Raw genomic sequence first — 8,392 nt, forward strand, 5'->3', positions numbered from 1 at the left:
GGAGGAGGGTCAGAGGGAGAAGCAGACTCCCTGCCGAGCAGGGAGCCCGATGCGGGACTCGATCCAGGGACTCCAGGATCATGACCTGAGCCGAAGGCAGTCGCTTAACCAACTGAGCCACCCAGGCGCCCTATTTATTTATTTTTAAAAGATTTTATTTATTTACTTATTTTTTTAAAGATTTCTTTATTCATTTTAGAGATAGAGAGAGTGCGCTGGGCGGGGAGCCCAGCATGGGGGCTCCATCTCTGACTGGGAAGATCACAACCTGAGCTGAAACCAAGAGTCAGGTGCTCAACGAACTGAGCCACACAGGCGTTTCTCTACTCCTTCCTTTAGCTACTGTCAGCTCCAATTCTTTGAGGAAGCTGACAAAGACAAAGAATAGAAGAAAGTGTTGAAAACAGAGAGGTAGTAGAAATCATGCTTACTTAGGCAACCAGAAAATGCCCAGACTGTTCAGGAAAATCGTGCTTTTCCTTTAGGTCAATAGAACCCAGTTGGTAAGAAATTTAAGCAATTCTCTTTCCATAATCATTAACATCTGGCTTTGAGTTCGCTGAAATTCTTCAAAAAATTTCAAGTGAGAATATCTAAAATCAAGAGAACTTTTAAAAGACAGGATATGAAAAACTGATACAAAATATATCAGCTTTATGTTTATCCGTCTGTGTTATAACATTGAATAGGGGTAAGACAAATAGGAAAATCATAATTTGGAAATTTATTAAGAAGTCTGTGGAGTGCATTTTTGTTTAATGTTTGACTTTTTATCTATCACAATACAGCACAGAATAAGACTCAGATAGCCTAGATCCCTGATATGAAGTATATGAAACAAAATTTAAGTATCTTCATGTCACACACACACAAAAACATACAAACACAGCCTTGATCACCAACAGTAAGGATACCAAAACAAAAACAAAATGAAATTAAGCAAAAAACCCAGAAACATACAAAATATTTTATGTGTGAATGACTGATATTGAAGGCCCCCTGTCTTCAATATAAGTGTTTTAGAGTAATAAAAAGTAACTTTTTTTGTGCCTATCATATATTAGGGACTATGCTATGTTTTACTTACATTTCTTATTATTTAATCCTTATAGTGACATATAAATCCATTATTATTACCCTTGTTTTACTCTTGTGAGAAAACTGACATATTTAGAAATTTAGACATTGTATCAAAAGCAACTACATTCTATCATGCTACCTCATTCTCATCCTTCTCTGTCTTCTTAAAGAAATGATGGTTTATTTTTATCACATAACAAAAAGTCCAGAGGCAGACAATGGCGGATGTTGGTTCTGCAGCTCAGCAAGTCAGGGCTAATGTCTTTGCAAATCCCTGGGCCATTCCTTCACGGTTGCAATCTGCAATCTGGAATCTGGAAAGGAATGGGGCTCAGCATGCAATGTCTATTCCTTCTTGTAAGGAAAGAAAAAGTTTTAACATGGATACTACTGTCAGATTCCTGCTTACTTAAAAAAAAACTTGAAGAAAATCATAAAGTATAGCAACATGCAAGAAGGTACCTAACGTGGATGTACAACTCGTGATTAGGACAAAATGAACCCTCAAACAAGAAAGAGAATACTCTCAGCATCTGAGAACTCTCCACTTTGCATTCTCCTTGATCACTACCATTTCTACTCCCCCAGAAGGGACCATTATCCTGACTTGTATAAAAATCATTTTAGTGCTTTTAAAAATTATTTTATCCCCTAAATATGCAGTAAATACTGTAGATTTAAATTTACAAGTTTTGTGAACTTTTAAAAATAAATGAAACCATTCTGTATTTATTATTTTCAGTCTTTTTTCCTTCAATATTTTATTTTCCATATGCATCAGATTTATTCCCTATAAATATGGTTTGTTCATTTTCATTCCTGTATAATAGTCCACTATATTAATATACTTCAATTTATCTAACATATTGTTGAAGAACATTTAAATTGCTTTAAGTGTTTGGCTAATGCTAACAATACTCTAGTGAACATTCTTATTAATGTTTCTTGTTGGACACGTGAATACATTTCTATAGGACATTTACAATTGTATATTGAAGCTGACTCATTCCTACTGGCTTGCAGGAGCTGATTGTGCTCACTTTTCCCAAAATCTGGGTTCAGTAGCATTTTGTTGGTAGCTTGGAATCAGCCATGGCAGGAGTATTTACTCCACAGAAATTCATAGAAATCTCCATAGAAATCAGCAAATACTACAAATAAGAAATCCCATCCCCCACCAGAGAGCTAAATATGAAACATTTACTAGCACAACATCACTGGGTGTTTATTTAAGAATGGATTTTCCTAGTCATAGGTTATGCATATCCTTCACTTTTAGCATATGATGACAAACTATTTTCAAGGAAGTTGTACCAATTTATATTCCCATCAGCAATATATGTAAGAATGCATATCTTTCCATATCCTTACAGTCTTTTAATTTTACACATTCCAGTGAGTGTGTAGTTGCATTTTTCTATGTTTTTAATTTGCATCTCCCTAGTGACTAATAAGTTTAGAGGCCAGTTGGATATATTCTTGTGAAGTTGGATATATTCTTGTGTTTGTCCAAACCTTGTTAGCAGTTTTCATTTGGTTGTCTGTCTTGAGAAATTGATGTATAGGAGTTCTTTATATATTCTGTATATGAGTCCTCTATTGGGTTTACATGTTGCATGTATTTTCTGCCTTGAGTTTGCCTTTTTTACTCCAATAATGGAATCTTTTGATAGAAGTTTTAAATTTTAATGTAGTCCCATTTATCATCCCTTTCCTTTATGGTTAATGCTTTTTGTGTATTTTTAAAGAAGTCCTTCCCTACTTTGGAAGCTATATTGTTGTCTCTTACATTAGATATACAATTTACTTGAAATTCTTTTTGTTTGTTTGTTTGTTAACATTAAGTGTCAAACATAAATTTTTCCATATGTATATACAATTGCATCAACATCATTAATTGAAAAGATTCTTCTTTTCTCACCTTTACAACAAAGATACAATCTTTGTTGTAAATCAAGTATTCACATATGCGTGTGTCTGTTTTTGGACTATCCATTTTAATTGATCTGTTTTATTGATCTGTCTTTCCTTGAGGTAGTGCTACATTGTCTTAGTTAGTGTTACTTAATATTAAGAAATCCAGTAAGCAAATCCTCTCATCTTGTTCTTCTTCAAGAATGTTTAGGCTACTCTCGGCCCTTGGCCCTTTACATTGTGAAAAATTAATAAAAGAAAACTTCATTAAAATGGAGTTGGAAGGCCAGAAGGGGGAGTTCAAAAGGGAAGCTGTATTACTCAATGTCAATTACAGGAAGAATTATAAATTATAGACCCCAATGAAGAATAGTCAAAAGGAAAGAATCATCAGTTACAGGCCCCAACAGGAAAAGATGTACATTTCATCTCCTATAGGATATAGACTATACTTGCAACTCAAGCAATGAGAAAACATCATCACTCTGAACTGTTGCTTTTCTCTAATGACTTTTATTCAAAATAAACCCTCCAAACTTCTTTCCTTTTTTCCATACGATAATGTTCTTCTCCTTTGTTTTTTGGACTTGTCCATGGTTTTGTCATAGAATGTATGTCCAGAATGGCAATTCTCTGCTATTTCTGAATAGACCCATTTTTATTGGAAAAATAACTGGATTTTATTTTCCAGGTTAACAACATTTATACAGAAATTTTGGAATCCACTTGGGAATTGTCAAATGTCAAGTTTTAATCTCTCTCTTCTCTCTCTCTGTCTCTCTCTCACACACACACATTCACACACACACACACACCCTCCCTCTTTTACACCTCACACCTGTTAGTTTGGGATTGAGATTTTAGAGGATCTGTAGATTAGTTTGGGGAGACTGATACTTTCATATTTAGTTTTTCTGTCTATAAATCTAGCATATCTTCAATTTATGAGTCTTCAGTTTCTTTTCAATAATGTGTTACACTTGTCTGTGTAGAGATATTTATTTTCCTTCCAGGGAGTGTGTACTTTTTGATGCTATTTCCAATATTGGAAAATACATTATTTTCTGACAGTTGGTGAAATATAGAGAAGCAAATTATTTTTTCTTGCCTCACCACGATGTCCAAGACCTCTTATTTATAGAACTTTTTAGATATTTCTATTTTCTCTTTGAGTTTATTATTCTAAGAGAGTTGCATAGTTCATTGATTTTTCTGCTTATTTTCTAATGTATGCCATTTACCAACATGGACTCTCTGTGAGCATTGATTTAGCCACATCCTACAGGTTTTATATGCAATGCCTTTATTATGATTCAGTAAAATATATTTCTGTTTTTCACTGTGATTTCTTCCTTGATCCATTAGTTATTTCTATGCACATTTCTTAATTTTCAAACATGTTGGTATTTTTCAGTTACCTTTTTGTTCTTGCTTTCTAGCTCAATGGCATGTGGTCAGAGAACATATTCCATGTAATTTAAATACTCCTAAGTTTGTTCAATTTTTATAAATATTGCTCTGTGCTTGAAGAGAATATACATTCTTGTTTGGTGCAGTGTTTAATTTCTTGTATACTTATTCAACAAAGTTTTGGAAGAAGTTTATTAAAATATCCTACTATAATTTTAAGGTATCTATTTCTTTGAAAGTTTAATTTAAATTTATATCTTTCAAGGCTATGTTGAATTTTTGTATATTTCTGGTGAATGAAATCTTTTATTGTTTGAGAAATGTTCTTTATCTCTCTGTTTTCCTTTTCCTTTCTTTTCTTTTCTTTTTTTTTTTGCCATAAAGTTTACTTTGTCAAATATAAATTTACTTATAAAAGTTTTCTCTTGGCTAGTGTTTGAGGGCATATAGGTTTAATCTTTTGAACACTAATGTTTTTGTATCCTTGTATTTTAGATGTGTCTCTGTTAAATAGCGTAACTTTTAGTTTTGTTTTTATCTGATCTTCTCTGACAATTTATGTTTTTTTTTTTAAATAGAAACAATCATCCCATTGACATTTAATGTAATTACTGACTTGATTTTTTTGAAATCTATTGTCTTCACTATATGTTTGATGTTGTCAGTGCTGTTCAATATTCTTCTCTCTGTTCTTTCATCTTTTTGATTGGTTAAATGTTTTTATTGTTTCATTTATTTCCCTCTGCTGATTTGGAAATTAAACCCTCTTTTGCTATTCTTTTAGTGGTTTCCTGAGAAATTGCACTGGCACCATTCACTTATTAACATCTGATATTAACTGGCATTTTTTTGTTTTCTTAGAAAATTCATCCAGCCTATAGAATATCTTTTAGCATTTCCTATGTGCTGGCAAAAAAGGTCCTTAGTTTTTTTTTCCATCTGAAAATGTATGTTTTGCTTTCATTCTTACAAGATACTTTTGCTAGATATAGAACTCTGAGTTGGCAAGTTTTTAAAAAGCACTTTAAACATATTGTTCTGTCTTCTGTGGCCATTATTTCTGATGAGAATTCAGCACTCATATGAATGATTGTTCACATGTATGCTATGTATCATTTTTATCTGACTCTTTTAAAGATCTTTCTTCACAGTTTTTATTTTAAACAATGTGACTGTATTTTGCCTAGGTGTGATTTTCTTTGTATTTTTCTTCTTGTGGTTTGATGAGCATGTTGAATCAGTCAATTTATTTGTCACTGAGTTTTGGAAATTTTCAGCCATTATATCCTCAAATGTTTTTTCTGTTTTATTCTCTTTCACCTTTTTTTTTTTCTTCTGGGTTTCCAGTTTCCTGTATGTTAGACTTTTTGTTATTTTCCCACAGATTCCCCAAAGGGTTCTATTTATTGTTTAAATGTTTTTTTGTTTTTGTTTTTGTTCTTCACATTATAGAATTTCTATTGATCTATCTTGAAGTTAATTGACTCTTCCTTGGGTCCTTTCCCACGGAATGTGCTATTCAGCCTATCAGTAAACTTTCAATTTCATATATTGTATTTTGTGAGTCTAGAGTTTTTATTTGATTCCCTTTTTATACCTTCTGTTTTTCTGCTGAGATTTTTTTGGAAGATTTATTTACTTATTTGAGACAGAGAGAAAAAACACAAGTTGGAGGGACAGAAGGAGAGGGAGAGAGAAACTCAAGCAGACTCTGTGCTGAGTGTGGAGCCCAATGTGGGGCTTGATCCCAGGATCCTGAGATCATGACCTGAGCTGAAATCAAGAGTCCAGCGCTTAACTGACTATACCACCCAGGCACCCCTCTGTTGAGATTTTAAAGTCTTTTTATTCATTATGAACATCTTTTTCTTTACATTATTGAGCATAGTTATAATCACTGAGTTAAAATCATTTAAAAATAATTCCAACATTTCATCATCTCATGGTTGTTTTTTTTTAAAAAATCTTTTCCATTGAGAATGGGTCTCACATTTTCCCATTTCCTTGTATTCTGGATATTGTGATTGATATGTTGTAGTTTCTCTTTATTTTGTTGTTTCCCTGAAGATTATTGACTTTACTTAACAAGGTAGTTAAGTTGGAAAACTCCCTCCTTAGCTGTGGGCAGCAACTCATATAACAATTCATTTTTTTTAATTCTTAGACGGCCTTTTTTTTTTTTAAAGATTTTATTTATTTATTAGAGAGAGAGATAGCGAGAGCAGGAACACAAGCAGGGGGAGTGAGAGAGGGAGAAGCAGGCTTCCCGTTGAGCAGGGAGCCCGATGTGGGGCTCGATCCCAGGATCCTGGGATCATGACCTGAGCCGAAGGCAGACGCATAACGACTGAGCCACCCAGGTGCCCCCTTAGATGGCCTTTTTGAAGTCTGCTTTCATTGGTGTGGTTCAGGGGTCAACCAGAGATTTGAGCAGTGTTTGTATACAGAAATCATGTCTAATTTTTTTCTTGCTTTCTTCTTTCTGAGATTTCTTGGCTATAGTCACCCTAAATTCTTTCATCTAGTAATCCGGGAGGCTATGGATTATATATTAGAGTGTTAGCTGTCCTCCAAGTCACAGTTAGGGTTCTGCTTTAGGACTAAAAGCTCAGATCAGAAAAGATCAGGAAACTTACCCATTGTTATTCCCTTATTTCAGGTGTCCTTCCTTGTAGCATCTGCCTATTTTTTGTTTGCTCTTTGGTGCTTTTAGATACCTCCTTTTTTAAAAACAAAATCAGTGTTCAAAATTGCTTTTTGGCTGGAGGGTTGCTCCAATTAGAGCTAATCATCCAATACCAGAATTAGAACACAGTGGAGAGGTATTTAACCTATGTTTCTAATGATTCTAGTACCTTGATTACCTTGCCTATTTTTATTGTATTTTTAAATGATTAAAAAAAATCTTTGGGTCTTTTTGATCATTCTAATTTTTGATTATGTGCAAGACATTCTATTTGCAACATTATTTATAAAAATGATTTAAGACCCAGAATGATCTGACTTCAGAATTTCTGTTAGGGATCACCTAAAAGAGATTTTAAGATTGAGATTTGAAGTTGAGTTTAAATCCATATGAATGCCTGTGCACTTATGGTTCATCTTTACCTCTGGGGTGCAGATCTTTAGGAGCCCAAACCAAAATGAGAGAGTTTCACCAAGGCTTCTCCAGACTGCTAAGTCTGACTTTATATTGTTGTCCTGTAAAGTTCCCCAAAGTTTTGCTTAATCTCATAGTGTTTTAGCTGTTCTCTCAGGAGTTAATGTCACTAATGAAAGAGATACTCCATATGCTAGTGTTTACTTCATGGCCTCCATTCCGCCCTGAATTCTGGCCTGCGACTTCTTCACTTTTTTTTTGTTAGATCTTTGACACTCTCAGATTGCTGTTCTCAGTAAGATAGTTGGTCTGAATAGCAAATCCATCATCACTTCCCCATGTTCTTTTGAATACCTCCCACTGGCATATATTTAGGAACTACATATTTATTGAAAAGATAGCTGTACGTTCTCTCAGGAGGTGAATTTAAATGGAATACATGAGATGTCTTTTTGAGAACTTACATGGCATGTGGAGGGAATGATTGAACTTAAATGAAATGATTATGTTCCTTTTCTTCTATATGAAAAACTAATCAAAGCCTATATATCAATGAAAGTCATTATATTGAGCTTACTTAAGCCCCTTGATTTATCAAATGTTTTCTTATTCTTTGTTAAGTGGAATGAAATATTTTTAAAAACAAATGGTACACCAACATATTTTATTTTACAATTGTGTAACAATTGTTTCAGAGCATTTGTTTTTTTCCAGGCGAGTATAGATCCTGGTGAACTTCCTTTTGTATTGCTCCCCAATTCCATGGATTTTTCCTACCTCATTTAACTACATTTGCTGTTTTGTGTTCTTATTGTTCTCTGTGCGTTAAAATATACATAAACACTACAGAGTTATATTTAAGAGTTTGTAGCTTTCCTTCCGCAATTG

The sequence above is a fragment of the Phoca vitulina genome, unplaced genomic scaffold, assembly GCF_004348235.1.
Source record: "Phoca vitulina isolate PV1807 unplaced genomic scaffold, GSC_HSeal_1.0 scaffold4, whole genome shotgun sequence".
Taxonomy (NCBI): Eukaryota; Metazoa; Chordata; class Mammalia; order Carnivora; family Phocidae; genus Phoca; species Phoca vitulina.